Raw genomic sequence first — 15,149 nt, forward strand, 5'->3', positions numbered from 1 at the left:
TTAAATTTTGAAAAAATATCATTTTTTTCAGCCAAGTAATTTTTTTTTTTAAAATGGGATTTAAATTAACTTTGGTTAATTGTTGATAAATCTTATTTAAATTAAATTAATATTTTTTAAATTAACCTAAACCAAATTGATCGTTGATAAATGAAATTTAAATTAACTATTGTTAATTGTTGATAAATTTCATTTAAATTGACTTATTTTTTTTAAAAGTTTAATTAATTTTAATTTTATGATAAATTCTAGATAATTAATTGTGGTATTTTTGCAAATGAAATAAATTGTGGTATTTTTGCATAAATTCATAGAATTGCTTATATAGTAACATGATTAGGTCCATCCAATTATAACATGTTTGTTTGCACTATATGTGGTATTTTTGCAATTGGGCTTAGATGCATATAGTGACCCATATGCTTGTTAGATATATGGATTTTGCCAAATAAAATATTCATAAAATGATAGGTTTTATTTGGGCCCATTAGAAAATGTAAAGTTTAAATTCCTCTCTTATGGTTGATTCCACTTGTGAAAGCTCATTTGCTTTGCATGACTATAGTGAGCCTAATCAATTAATAACAATTAATAAAATGAAGGTTTCATCCTAGATGCAAGCAACTTAAGTTGGTGAGTCTTTGCTTCGCGGATGATTTGGTGCTGTTTTGTAAAGGCACGGGTAGGTCTGTCCAAATTATTTCTGAGTGTTTCGAATCCTTTAGCAAAGTTTCTGGTTTGCCAGCTAATGTGGAGAAATCTAGAGCTTATTTTGGGGGTATGACTGCAGCTGAAACCAGAGAAATTATGAAGGATATTAGGTTCTCAGAGGGTGAGTTTCCTCTTAAATATTTAGGGGTTCCTTTGAGACCTACGAAGTGGAAAGCAGGAGATTGTGCTGTTATCATAGAGAAAATCCAGCTGAAGTTACATCATTGGTCAAATCGACATTTGTCTTATGCTGGAAGATCTCAGCTTATTCAGTCTGTTCTTTTGGGGCTAAGATCTTTTTGGATGAGTATATTTTTTCTTCCAAAGAGTGTTATATATGAGATTGACCATCTGTGTAGGAAGTTTCTTTGGGGTGCCAGCAAAGGAAATGAAAACAGATGTAAGATTCACCTTACTGGCTGGGATCAGGTGTGCCTTCCGAAGCAGCTTGGGGGTCTCGGGTTTAAAGAAGGAGCCAAGTGGAATATGGTCCTTTTAGCTAAGTATTTGTGGGCTGTCTCTTCTAAACAGGATATCCTGTGGGTGAAGTGGGTTGATGCTATTTATCTGAAAGGGAAGAGTGTTTGGGACTATCAGCTTCAGTTGGATGTCAGTTGGTACTGGCGAAAACTCATAAACTTTAGAACTTGTATTAATAGAGAATTGTTTGGAAAAGATGTTTAGAATGACAGGTTGAAAGTTAGTAAGTTGTATAACCTGCTTCTTCACAGAGAGAAAATGCAGTGTGTTTCAGTGATCTGGTGTAACCTCTCTGTACCAAAACATCGATTTATTCTTTGGCAAGCCACTTTGAGACATCTGCTGACTAGAGACAACCTTTTAAAGTGCCAAATGAGTATCCCATCTGTTCTGTGTCCTATCTGTGAAGTGCATCAAGAGAGTCACGATCACCTCTTTTTTCAATGTAAGTTTTCCCAGTTGCTGAGGAGTAAAGTTCCTGCTTGGTTGGGGTGCACTATTTGGCTAGTTCAGCTGAATGATTGGGTCGAGTGGATGGTGGGGAAGCCGAATTGTCTGCAGCAAAAACTGTTAGCTGCTGGGCTTGCTGCTGGGCTTGCTGCTGTGGTTTATTTCATTTGGTGGAACAGAAATAATTGTATTTTTAATCTTTGTTCTGTTTCTGTTAATGCAGTGTTTGCTTTAGTGAAAAATTGCCTGAAATCAAGACTAGAGAATTTACATAGATTTAAGTTGAAGAGGAAAGATGTAGCTTTCTTACAGAAAGTTCATTTTTTGTATTCCTCGGCTTGAGGGGCTCTTTTTGAGCTTGTGTTTGTATTTGCTTTGTGGTTCAATATAATTTCCTTTTCATCAAAAAAAAAAAAAAAAAAAACGAAGGTTTAAATTCCTGTCTTTTGGACCTTGTATGGAAGATTGGGGGCCTTTGTAGTGGGAACGACATACTTGACCCAGCCCTCCTCCATACAAGCCCAATTGTTAAGGCTCATTTACCTGAGTTGGACTTAATTGTATAGGTTTATTATATTAGTTAAACCTAAATATTGATTAGCAACAAATTAATTCTAAATTAATTGAATTTGTTTCAATGTGACACTTTAGAATTAATAGGAAATTATAGGACTTTGGTTTTAAAAATTCTAATCTTACAATTTTTTGGAGAACCAGTCATTAATTTTCAAAAAATAATAAAAATATTATTTTTTAATTTTATAATGAGTTTATTTTAAGATTTATATTCGATCTCCGCCATTGGTTTAACAACGCCAATAGCTTAATGGGGCATCGAGGCACTTTGATTCGTCCCCCTACGAAAGGTGTTCATTAGCTATTTTGACAATGTTAGATTTCGAAAGATAGATAATTATAGGTCAAATTCTACTAGACTCACCCCTACGGTGACTACTAGGACTAAATCTATGATTATCGGAATCGTGGGTCTAGCTCATAAAATAAGAGATTTTTTTTTCTTATTTTGATCAAATAATAGGTTGTTAATTGCGGTGTCCATTATTAAATGAGCTTACAACTCTATTTAACTAGTGATATTTTTTACTCTCGCCAACTGGGACAAGGATATCATTGATTAGTTAAAAAGAAATAGAGATATGATTGTTTTTGGTATTTTTCTCATATCTTACATATTTTTTGTATATGTTGTGCTATTTCTTGAAATTTGTGTGAATAGAAATTTTATTGAGCAAATGTGATTGATTTCTAGTTTATTGATAATTTGTAGTTTTAAGTAAATTAGTATATATGTCTACTCCCATCCTTTCTCAACTTTCGATGGAGAAACTCAGTGGAGAAAACTTCCTTAATTGGAAGCAAAATATCAACATAGAGTTGATAGGTGACAACTCCGAGCTCATCATGATTGAGGAATCCCAAGAACGAGCACCGTGTCCGCATGTTTGTGATGGAACCGTTAGTGCTTGTGATGGCACCGTAAATGCTTGGATAGCACCGTCTCCGCACATACGTGATGACACCATGAATGCTCAGATGGCACCCTGTCTGCACGTTCGTGATCAACGCAACTATGGTCCGACGCATCTCATGAACGAGCTTCAGATTTTTTATCATAACATGGGTGGACCTAGTAAAGGAGGAAAAAATAAGACTACTGTAATTGCTGCTGATCCAGCTAAGGCTGAAGCTAACCAAACTTCTTCTTCGATAGCTGGAAACAAGAGGAAAAATGGACAAAACAACAACCCCAAGCCTGCAAAGATGAGTGCACAACCAAATGCACAGACGCCTAAGGTGAAGAACAAGAAAAACAAGAAAGGTAAAGGTAAGTGTTTTCACTGCAAGAGAAGGGGCATTGGAAACAGGATTGTCCCAAGTTTCTAGCAGTGAAAAACAAAGGTAATTATTATAGTTCATTTATCTTAGAAACATGTGTTTTAGAGAATGATAATTCTGTTTTGGATTATTGATTCTGTATCTACCAACCATGTTTGCAACTCTTTACAACTTCTTGAATTGTGGGAGGAAGTGGACGAAGGTGGCTTAAAGCTTAGAGTTAGGAACAGAGCGTTCGTTGCGGTCCAAGCTAGAGGAAGAGCTCGTCTGAAGTTCGGAAATAAATACCTAATTTTAAAAGATGTATTTTTTATGCCAGATTTTAGTAGAAATTTAATTTCAGTTTCCATGTTGCAATTAGAACGATTTGTTATGACTTTCACAAGTTTTAATATATCTGTTTCTTTCAATAGATCATAATTGTGTATTGCATGTTTGGAAAACGGACTTTATATTCTGCGACCTAACAAACCCCTCGCTCTTAACAATGATTTATTCAAAGTAGCTAAACCTAGGACCAATAAACGTCGAAAGACCGATAACGATAATATGACGTATTTATGGCACTTGAGACCAGGTCACATTGGCTGTGATAGGATTCAAAGACTTACAAAGGATGGATGTTTGAGGGAACTCACATTAGGTGAATTACCTGTCTGTGAATCTTGTCTAGAAGGCAAACTGACCAAGCGTCCATTCTCTGCAAAGGGTGATAGGGCCACATAACCACTTGGTCTTGTGCGTTCATATGTTTGTGAACCTTTGAATGTAGAAGCCAGGGGTGGTTTTGAGTATTTCATCACTTTCATTGACGATTACTCTAGATACTCATGTCTTTACTTAATGCATAGGAAATCCGAAACATTTTCAAAGTTTCAGGAATTCCTAGCAATGGCTCTGAACCAATTAGGTAAAGCGTTAAAGATCTTGCGATCTGATAGGGGTGGAGAATATTTGGATATGCAGTTCCAAGATCATTTAACTAAACTTGGGATTTTATCACACTACAAGAAAAAACAGTATTCATAACACTTAAAAACTGCTAACCGGAAGTATTCATAACACTTCTCAAAACGCTAACATAGCCCCTGTTATTAAAAGTCCTATCTTTTCTATAACAGTTTTTTAATGTTATGTTCGATGTTATCTTAAAGTATTCAATAACACATTTTTAGTTGCTATCATATTAAAATAATAACGCTTAGTTAGAGTAATTGGTTATAAATTTGAAGTTTAATCTTAAACGTTTTGTATAACACTTTTAAATTGTTATAATTGATTATTTTGATAGCGTTTTTAGTTTGTTATATGATATAAATCATAACGTTTTGTTACACTTATAATATGTATCCAAGACAACCATAAATACCATATTAAAAGTCCAATAATAAAATTTTGTTATTTTAGTCTAGATAAAAGATTTTTAATTTTGTTGTGTAAGGATAATTATAAGTTTTCTTTTAAATTAAAAGGTTTTTATTATCGTATTTGGATAAAAAAAATATATCAAAATTAATCACAAAATGCAATATTAAATAGATTAATAAACCATAAGTATTACATTAAACAAGAATTACTTCATAAGGTCTTAGTTCTAACTTAAGTTTGAAAACATACATAATAAAACTCTATATTCTTGAACATCTTTTACTTCAAAAATGAAAAACAAAGCCATAGCAAGATACACAAAAAGTAAACTATGAAACTTGCTCCATCCTTCAATTCATCATCCATTGTGTACTTGTCTTTGTTGTGGGTCGATTTGCATAGCTACATAAAAATTTAAATAATTAATGCTTAAACATAAAGTTAATAGTAAACTAAAAGAGTACATAAAAAAAGAGTAATATAAGGATAGGTATGTTAAGACATTGAAAAACATGCATCATATTTCACAACTAACTATACAAAAGTTCCTATAATCAAAGATAAAGAAAACTAGCAAAATTGAAGTATTATCTTCCTTTAGAATTTACAAGCTATGAAAAAAAAATTAAGAAGTCTGAAAAATCAGCATTTCCACAATTTCTTATTTACATAACTATTGATAAACATGACGTGTATATATTATTTATGTCTTAATAATACAATTTCTTCAGTTTTATCATGTTTTTACTCTTTCTTGCTAACTAAAGTTTAAATGAGCTACATGTACCACAAGAATAAGACTACAAAAATAAGACCACAAAAACAAATCAATAAATAACAAGAACAAATAATCAGAAGTAAGAAAGATACATGGCTAATGGATTTAGAATATCATCCCTATAGATCTATTTTTATGAAAATCAATAGAAACTTTTAAGGAAACTTACTCAAGCAACAAATACAACCAACAAGAAATTAAAAGTCAGTACAACTCTAATTCAGAACAATCAATTTCTCACCACCATCACTACGTATAAACTGAAAAATATAAGGAGATAACTAAGTATGTTCTCACATCAACATCTAATTCAAAACCTGTTTCGTACATATAACCCCAAAAATTTCATACTAAATTCTACATCCCTAATCTTATATCAACAAGTATTAAGCACAAAAGAAGTACTCTAATTCCCTAATCATGGATCAACAAATATTAAGCACACGAGAAGAGATTAAAAACTCAACACTCCACATTAAGTTTGAAACTATTAAAAAATGAACGATGAAAAGTTATTATAAATAAGAGAGTATCATCAACTAATATGTAGCAGTAAAATTTTATTTATGTACATTTCAATTTAAAAAGAATTCTAAATCCCAATTGAGTTCTTTCCTCTGAGCAAATAGCAATGCAAAAAAAAAGATAAACATTTACTAGTTAAATTTCAATGCCATAACAATCTCAGACCTATCAGCCTTTTAAAAAAGAAAAAGCTAAGCAATAGCAATAGTGATTTTTCCACAAAACAAACATTTAAGTTCAGAAATGAAAGAGAGAAAATCAAAGTAGAAGAGAATACAACACTTACTTATAATGATCTAAAAATAAGAGTAAGACTAACAGATTCATAGTAAACCATAACAGATCAATCAACTACCACTTAACTAACTGTCAACTTGCTTAATCAGCCAACTAAGTTAAAGAATTTGCAATCTGGGCAAGTTTATATCATATGGTAGGAAAAGAAATTGTTATTACAATAGCTTACAATCTACTGACTTGGGCAAGTTTATATCATTGCACCCTATATATACTTAAACTAATTTAATGAGACAAATTAAAACAATAACTAATTTCGAGTTTTCCTTGGCTAGGCCTTCTCGGGTGGCAACAAGGAACCGTACAGCCTAAAAGAGAGAGAGACAATAAATCATACTTAATTTAAGATACAATAGTTTCATAGCCTATAGCAGTTCATCTCATTGTCTTGAAACTAGTCCCGTGGGATGATGAGAAACAAGTGAAGTTCAACATATTATAATAGCCAAGAATCAGAAAACGGTCAATTTTTATTCATTACAATAATCAACAGTTTTCTTATGGAATCAATAACATTAATAAAAAAGTTCCATAAAATCGTGAACCATGCATGTATAAAACTACAATATTACTTTTTACAACATTCTTATCAAAGGATCGTTGTAAAAGCAATGTGATCCACTAATGTGAGAACAAACCTCATCTGGTTTCTTAGCAGCAAGTAGTGCATTTGCTCGGCCTCGTAGAACTTCAAAACTGAGATACTTAGACACCTGCCACATAGTAACAAGATGTCAATAAACGACATTATTAAATCCAAGTCAGTAATACGATCATGTTATATTTATCAACTATTAAAATAAATCCTAACGGAATTTTGAGAAATTAATATCTGCATTTTATGTTCTTCAATCTCTTTTCATTACATTCTGAGGGAGCATCACGTTAATAATGTTTCTTGTTCATAATGCTTAGAGATAACTGAAAACTAAATGGAAGATAAAATGAAAACCGTAAACAGTAATATGGAAGAAAAAAAAACTTATTTTTAAGTAAAATTATTCCAACAGTTATTCAAGTTTAATTAGATAGGGAATTACCACAAAATAGCTTTTGGTATAACCAACCTAGGCCAATCCCTTATGTGTGGGTGGGGGTGGTCAGATATTTTTTTCCATATGATTCATTAAATCAGATCACATTTTGTTGTAGAATGAAAATAATAGAAATTAATCATATAAGCTATACAACAACCTATTATTATTGATTACTGGTATTAAATGCTAACAAACCAACTCTTGGTGTCAAGAAAATTATCAGCGGACTAAGCAAAACATGAGTAGTAAAATGTCTTGTATAAACTGAAAAAACACCTTTGCAGCACTTTCATATGCATTAGCGCTTCCCTCATAATCCTTTAGTTTATACTTAACTTCTCCAAGCAAACGAAAAACATCAGGGTCACTTGGCTTCTCCTGTGTAACGCAATAACAAGAATACAGGCAAGCTTAGATCAAAAGTTTTTACTGAACCCTTCCTTTGGCCAGCATCATCCAAGTACATTACTCTTCAGGAAGTACAGAAACAAACCTTTGTCAAGTTCTCAAGCAAAGAGACCGCTCGGGTATATTCTCCTAACTCAGCCAAGGTTACAGCAGCTCCCTGCAAATAACCCGAAATAAATATAGCATGGATGCTACAAACAACAGGAATATAGATGGTTTACCAGAAAAAAGTCAAATCAAGAAAACCCTTTGGCACCTAACCCTACTCAGAACACTATTTCCGTCAATTTTCATCAGATGATGTTGCAGCTAGTAGCATCTTTAATTTTTCTCATTTTTTATGTAATATTTAAAATTTAAACACTTCTCCAGCTTTCTTTATCTTTTTCCTCCATACTATATTTTTATTAAAAGAGAATAATCAACAACACTTCCAGTCATTATTATGTCCAATAGATAGAATAAGATAGGATCAGGAGTGATCCTACATCTGGCCAACTAGAAATTAGCGGTAAAAAGCTTAATATATTTCACAAAAACCTATAAGACATAGAATCAGCTCAACATTTTTGGTTTGAAATAAGTAGCTAACAAGGGTTCATTTTACATTTAAGCCTCACCAGATAATACCAAGTGATTTAATCAGATGACTTTTTCTTTTTTTAAAGCCCAGCTAGAATGAAATAAAATAATCAACACAATAGCTTATTAGACAAGTTCTATCGCTTTCAGAACTTAAAATACTGCAATCTTCTTAGAGAACACCTAATTAACCTTGTTCTCCTTTTTCTATTCTTTAGATTTTCTCACACTAAAAATCTTTTTCCTTTGAAAGAAAGAGAGACTCACAAAAGAACATAATTTGGCATTAACAGTTTCTGACTCACCTCAAGAGCAGTTGGATCTCTTGGGGAATTGCTCAGTGTTGCTTCGTATCCTCTCAGTTGAGTCTGCCATGAATCAGAAGTAAAATAATTAGCATGTTGGGCAGCTCTTTACCACTTTCGGGATGATTCCTCCAAAATACACAACATGATTGACGGTCCATTAGGATCAATAAGAAATATGTGAAGTATAAACCAGCTCAGCAGCAAAGAAAAGCATAAAATGAATATAAGACTTGATTTGCCAGTCATATAAGAAAGAAAAAACATTGCATACTGCAAGGATCAAAGGAGTTATCAGAAACAACAATAGTATTAAAATTAGTTATACTTAACAGGGAACGAAAAGTGTTACAGATTTTAGTTTTACTATTTGCAAAATTTAAGAGGATGCCAAAGGAAGTCAAATCCCAATGTATACACAAAAGGGAATGAGTACAATGCACCAAAAAAAAAAGGAAATGATCAGAGAGTCAAAGAAAAGAAAGGGTATAATATTATAATGAAATATTTTCAGTCTTATAAATAACTAATGATGTCAAATTAATCAATAATATAGTGATTTTGAGATGTATCTCTAATTTAAATCCACTCTAGTGCATTATATATCATTAAGTTTATATTTATATTCACTCCAACATTCTCAACCTACTACCAATATATTTAAAGGGCTCTCAATTTATTTAACTTCATTAGTTGTTCTAATTAATAATTTCAGAGAGAGAAGAAAAGATTTTAGCCACAATTATTTTTTCTACTATCAAAAGGCAGTCTTTAAATTCTCTCTTATCTGCTTCGCTCTAAATGGAAGTGCAACAAGTTATTTAACTTCTATTCTATCAACAATCCCTCCAATGAGGTAAACACCACAAAGTAATGGTTGTATATGCTAGTTCCTAACTCTCCCAGTCAGCTATCCAAAAGACCATGAATTTTGATTTTAAAATTCTATTCTATCTGATAATTTAGAAATAGAGGAAAATTTTATGACTCTTAAATCGTATGTAGTGCTTCACAATTGAGTACAGAAAAGTTTAGTTTTTAGATATTGAACTGTCACAATATACTGGGCACTATGATAATCATATCTAATGTCTAGACAGACCACGCTGATTGATCCAAGGCACTTCTATCTTTGAAGAAAAACAAACATCAACTAATAAAAATATTACCTGAAGAGTAGTTTTCTCTTCTTCTGACAGTTGATTACCAACAACTGCAGCATCCTCAGGACCAACACTGAAAACTTGTAGACCATATCAAATGCAATCATTTCTCAGGAAATTAAGCAATAAAGTAATACAAAATAGACATAATAAAGAAAAGATATGGGGGGAAAAACAATACATCTAACCCATTAAAGCATAATATTTTCGTTGCATGTGGTGTTCTTAGCATACAAACAAGTTTACATTCAAGTAGTACGATTCAACAATCAAACCAGGGTTGAAATAAATGTAGTATACATATCTGTCAATGGCAATAGAAAGCAATTGGTTCTAACGATAAGTTGTATAGTAAATATGAATTACCTTTCAGCCCCATTAAAAGTAAAAAATTAAAAGCTATGTAACAGATTTTTGGGACCAATTTCATGTAAATGGAAGATTAGACAACCAAATAGTGCTAGCATTCCACACCATGTAAATTATTGGAAGATGAATAGTCTGTAACTCATTGTTATTTTGAAGAGCTTTAGATATTTCAATAACAATGGAAAGGGAAATTATGAAGCAATATGTCTTTCGTATCCAGACATAATATGAGCACAGCCTGCAAACATAAACTGATGACAACAGTACAAAGGGGGTGCCAAGTTTTCAAAACGCAACATCATATACTTTAATGTGAAACAAAGAAAAGAAGAAACAAATATAATTGACAACTAGAATAGCAAAAAGAGAGAAATAAAAAGGCAAGGGAAAGTTGGGTTGTGCCTGTCTTCATGAACTAAATTGCTGAAACGTAAGCACTCATTAAAGTTGTAATATTTATAATAGATGTTAAGATGTCATCTTTGGTTACAGAAATAATAGTGAAACTACAATGACTACATCCAAAAATTCCATTCTCTTAGTCAATCAGAACAAGAAAAACTACTGAAATGTTTGGTGCATCAATTCTCTTTTGACACCCTGAAAAGTTTGAACATTCCTTTCAAGCCAAAGTTGCCAACATAGAGCTAGTTTTAAAGATTGGTCATTACAGAAAAACATTTTAATTGATGAGTAACAGCATAGACTTCCAAGAAATATGTAACTGCATGTTTTATGGGAAGAAAAAACTGCAGAAGCATGTACGAAAACATGTTTGCAGGCAGTAAATACAGGGCAATTTTTTTTTAAGAATATACATGCTAATCCCGAAGGGAAAAGTAATTGAGATTAAAGTAAAAATTCTTCATTGTAAACTATCTTACGAATACAAATACATGACACATTAACCCATAGAATAAAGACCTTGACATCACTGGTTCCAGGAAAAAACTTGTCTCCAAACTTGTGAAAACTAACCGTCATCACCCTGCCATGTTAAACTATGAAGATTCGATTAGAGTTCCAAGCGAGTGTGACAGCTACAATAAAAATTTTGATACCCTATGATTTTACTGGTAGTAATTGATAGGCAGGGAGCACACAATAATTCAAAGATTCATGCTCATTCAAAAGTTGAATCATCATAATGGACTGTAAATGAGTATCAAAACTCAAACAAATTCTCAAAGACAGCGCAATCTTCTCCAAGATTATCTAGAAAAAGAGAAATAAATTAATTAGAAGTCTTATTCTTAATAATACATAAATCCAACGAGAACCTGTGAGTGGAATGAAACAAAAATAGAAAAAATAAGAAACTAAACCAGGAGTGTTTATTAGTTTCAGTATCCCCAAATCAACAAAACCCATATGATTAATGGAGTTATAACACTACTTAAGGGCTTCAGTATCCCCAAATAAAAAAATTTAGTATCTCACAAATAAAAAAACAAAACTAAAAAATAGAGCACATTAAAGCAAATAAGGTCCGAAATTTCCCTTAGAAGAAACATTTGTAGCTGAAATTTGAGGCAAAAAAACAGTGGTAATGGGTGAAAGCTAGTAAATCCACTCAAAATAAGAGCATAACCGTCAAAAGCAGGGAGAGAGAGAAATACCGTCGAGCCCACGCACCGTTGAGCCCCGTTTCCGTCACTGTCCAGCCTCTTGCGCCAGCCACCTACATGAGAAATGGTAAAACTTGAAGACAGATCCAAGAGGTTAGATGTGAAGGAGATAGAGAAGTGAGACTGAGAATAGAGAGGTGAAGGAGATAGAGTTGACTGAGAATAGAGTTGAGAAGTGAGAGAGGGAATGAGAGACTAAGAATAGAGTTAGGGATTGAGAAGTGAGAGAGACGGGATGAGAAAGGTTGGGTTAGATAATAAAACCAAAAAAAGGCGTGTATTTTAATTGGCGCCTATTATTTCAGTTGCCGCCATTTGTCTCCAAAATTGTGTATGTCTTTCTTATTATTTACCCATAGCATTAATAACGCTTTTTAAATTCTGTCATATTTGATTGTAATATTTGGTCAAAAATGTTGTAGTGTCACATTTTACTGCCCCAGGTACTCCGCAACAAAATGGTGTAGCGGAACGCCGGAACAAAACTTTATTGGAAATGGTTAGATGCATGCTTAGTTACTCAAATCTACCAACTTTGTTCAGGGGACATGTAATTGAAACCGCAAATGACATTCTCAATGTTGTGCCGTCTAAATCAATCCCCAAAACACCTTTAGAATGCTGGAATGGTCATGAACCTAGTTTACACCATTATAGAATCTGGGGGTGTCCTGCCCACGTCCTGAGAAAAAAGGAGGGAAAGATAGAACCGTGAATTGAAGTTTGCATGTTTGTTGGCTATCCTAAAGGTACTCGGGGTGGACTTTTCTATAGTCATTTAGAAAAGAAAGTATTTACTTCTACGAATGCTACTTTCTTGGAAAATGACTATGTCCAAAACTTCAAACCTCGCAGCAAAGTAGTTTTAGAGGAGATGGTTAAAGATTTGACTCCAACCAATGTTCCATTGTCATCAACACAAGTTGAAGATGAAATTCCCACTCCTCATGTCCAACCGACGCAAGTCGATATAAATGAAGAAAGTACCATTATTCTTGAGCAAACAGTCACGGAGCCTCGTCGTAGTGGGAGGGTTTCTAGAAACCCAGTTCGCTATGGTTTGGATGGTGAAACCAATATGTTTATTGGTGACACTAGTGATGATGATCTGTCTTCTTTCAATATGTTCAAAAATATGTCTATTATGCAACCATATAGTTTTTATAGCAAGACCATGCATGTAATATAGGTATAATGTGCATTATTCTTTTATGACCTTATGTGTAAATATGTCTTGTTTGGATGTTGTGAATAACATTCACCATGTGTGCATGACCCATGCACACATGGGTTATATGAGTGAGTAAAATAGAGTTATGTGATGCTAAGGAAGGTTATTTTGATTAAGGTATAGGCTCATTGTGAAGTTGTCATTTTACCTAGCTTGGACCTGAGGTAAGGAAGTTAGATAGAATTTTTGTTTATTTATGCTGTGAGTGGCAAGATTGTTCGTATGAATGAAAATGTTTTGATGCTTTGCGCTATGAATTATGAAATGCTTTAATATGATGATATGTTTGGATTGTATGAATGTTGTATGATATGAATGGATGCTAGCGTGATGAACGCGACACATCAAATAAAGGGGTTACTAAGGATATGAAGACGTAACCTGAGTTATATGTAATGGTTGTTAGCGTGTTGAACGCGACACAACAAAGGGGTTACTAAGGATATAAAGACGTAACCTGAGTTACTGAGGATATGAAAACGTAACTCCAAGGGTGGACGCTCCGAGGTTATTCAAGGACCAGAGATTTTGTTTACCTCAAAGGGTGACATGGACAAGTTAGCTGGCCATGTTCACAAGAAAATGTTTATGCTATGACGATGTTATGATGTTTATGTTATGATGATGTTATGGTGTTTATGTTATGACGATGCTATGGTGTTTATGTTATGATGATGTTATGATGTTTATGTTATGATAATGTTACGATGTTTATGTTATGATGACGATGTTAATGTTAACGCGATTATGTTTATGTTTATGATATTGACACCATTATGACAATGATGCTATGATGTATAAAGATGGACGAATGTGTTTATGACATGTTGTATCTTACTTTTTTGTTGTTTGTACTTCCTTACTGGGCTTTTAGCTCACCCCCTTACTTTCCTTCCAAGTGGAAAATAGGTTTCTCTATGGCACGCGTGGTGATGTGGGAAGTTCTATCGTCCTGGTGTGTATGGCGTGGGGGCATCCTATGGACGAGAAACAATCAATTTAAAATGCCATTTTCTTTTAATAACGTTATGTTTAATGGGACTTTTTAAATTTATCAGTGGGACTTGAACTTTTGGTTGTTTAAGAACTTTGCATGAAAAACTAGTATTTTTCTTTTAAAACTATTGGGCCCAACTTGCATGTTCTTAGCAAGATCCCACTGAAATCATTATAATAAGTGGCTTTCTCTTATAAACCAATGAATATGTAAATATTTTACAAAGTACTAGACTAGGGCGTTTTACAAATGGTATCAGTGACAGTCGTCCATGTTTCCAAGGACCCTCCCCATACACGTTAAAGACGGGGAAATCTCACCTCACCGCGTTGTAAGTACATGCTCTAAATGTTATCTATTTTCTTTCCTACTTTTAAATTTTGTAGTTTTGTAATTGATGTGTAGAAAGTATGTCTCTAGTAATTAGTACTTCTAGAAATAAACTTCTCGATGAGATCAGTGGAATCTCAAGGGTTCATATAGATGATGTAAATGCAGAGATGAGTGGATATGAGCTCCCCGAAAGATATTTGCTGAGAATGAGCGTATTTAATGGATGAGATGCATCATAGGAAATCGCAAGTATGACACTATCAAGTTTAAAGTAAAGCGAAGAATGGATTATGTCAATTATAATATAGCTGGACTCTATCAAGATCAAATGACACATAAGCTTTGCGACATGATTGTTAATATAGACATAGGTTAGGGAGTTTACTCCACAACACTATCTTGCGAGGTGATGTTGCTAACTAGATAGATACATGCAGTAGTAGAGGAGCACACAACGTGGACATGCCACAACATTTAGTAGCAAACAACAATAAAACCTCATTGGAGTAAATGGAGACTAAGGAGGTGGAGAGGCGAGTAAATACACGATAACATAGTTCAACATAGAGGACAATGACAAGATATGACCGACGCAACAATGCGGATAAGTAATGAATTGCGACATGACAA

At 33.3% G+C, this 15,149-nt stretch overlaps 1 long non-coding RNA gene across 3 annotated transcripts; it reads right to left on the reverse strand.

Annotated features, from left to right (window-relative positions):
- Positions 1-6,721: 6,721 nt before the first annotated feature.
- Positions 6,722-11,272, reverse strand: LOC133814175 (uncharacterized). 3 transcript variants are annotated; one of them, XR_009884777.1, is made up of 7 exons: positions 11,255-11,272; positions 9,968-10,041; positions 8,799-8,861; positions 7,997-8,068; positions 7,780-7,881; positions 7,105-7,179; positions 6,722-6,774 (listed from the first exon to the last, which is right to left on the reverse strand). It is a non-coding gene; the product is annotated as an uncharacterized LOC133814175 (long non-coding RNA). The 3 variants fall into 3 exon arrangements; XR_009884778.1 differs by lacking the exon at positions 11,255-11,272 and adding an exon at positions 10,436-10,452; XR_009884776.1 differs by lacking the exon at positions 11,255-11,272 and having other exon boundaries at positions 9,968-10,124.
- Between the last annotated feature and the right edge of the window lie 3,877 nt (positions 11,273-15,149).

Source organism: Humulus lupulus, chromosome 1, assembly GCF_963169125.1.
Source record: "Humulus lupulus chromosome 1, drHumLupu1.1, whole genome shotgun sequence".
NCBI lineage: Eukaryota > Viridiplantae > Streptophyta > Magnoliopsida > Rosales > Cannabaceae > Humulus > Humulus lupulus.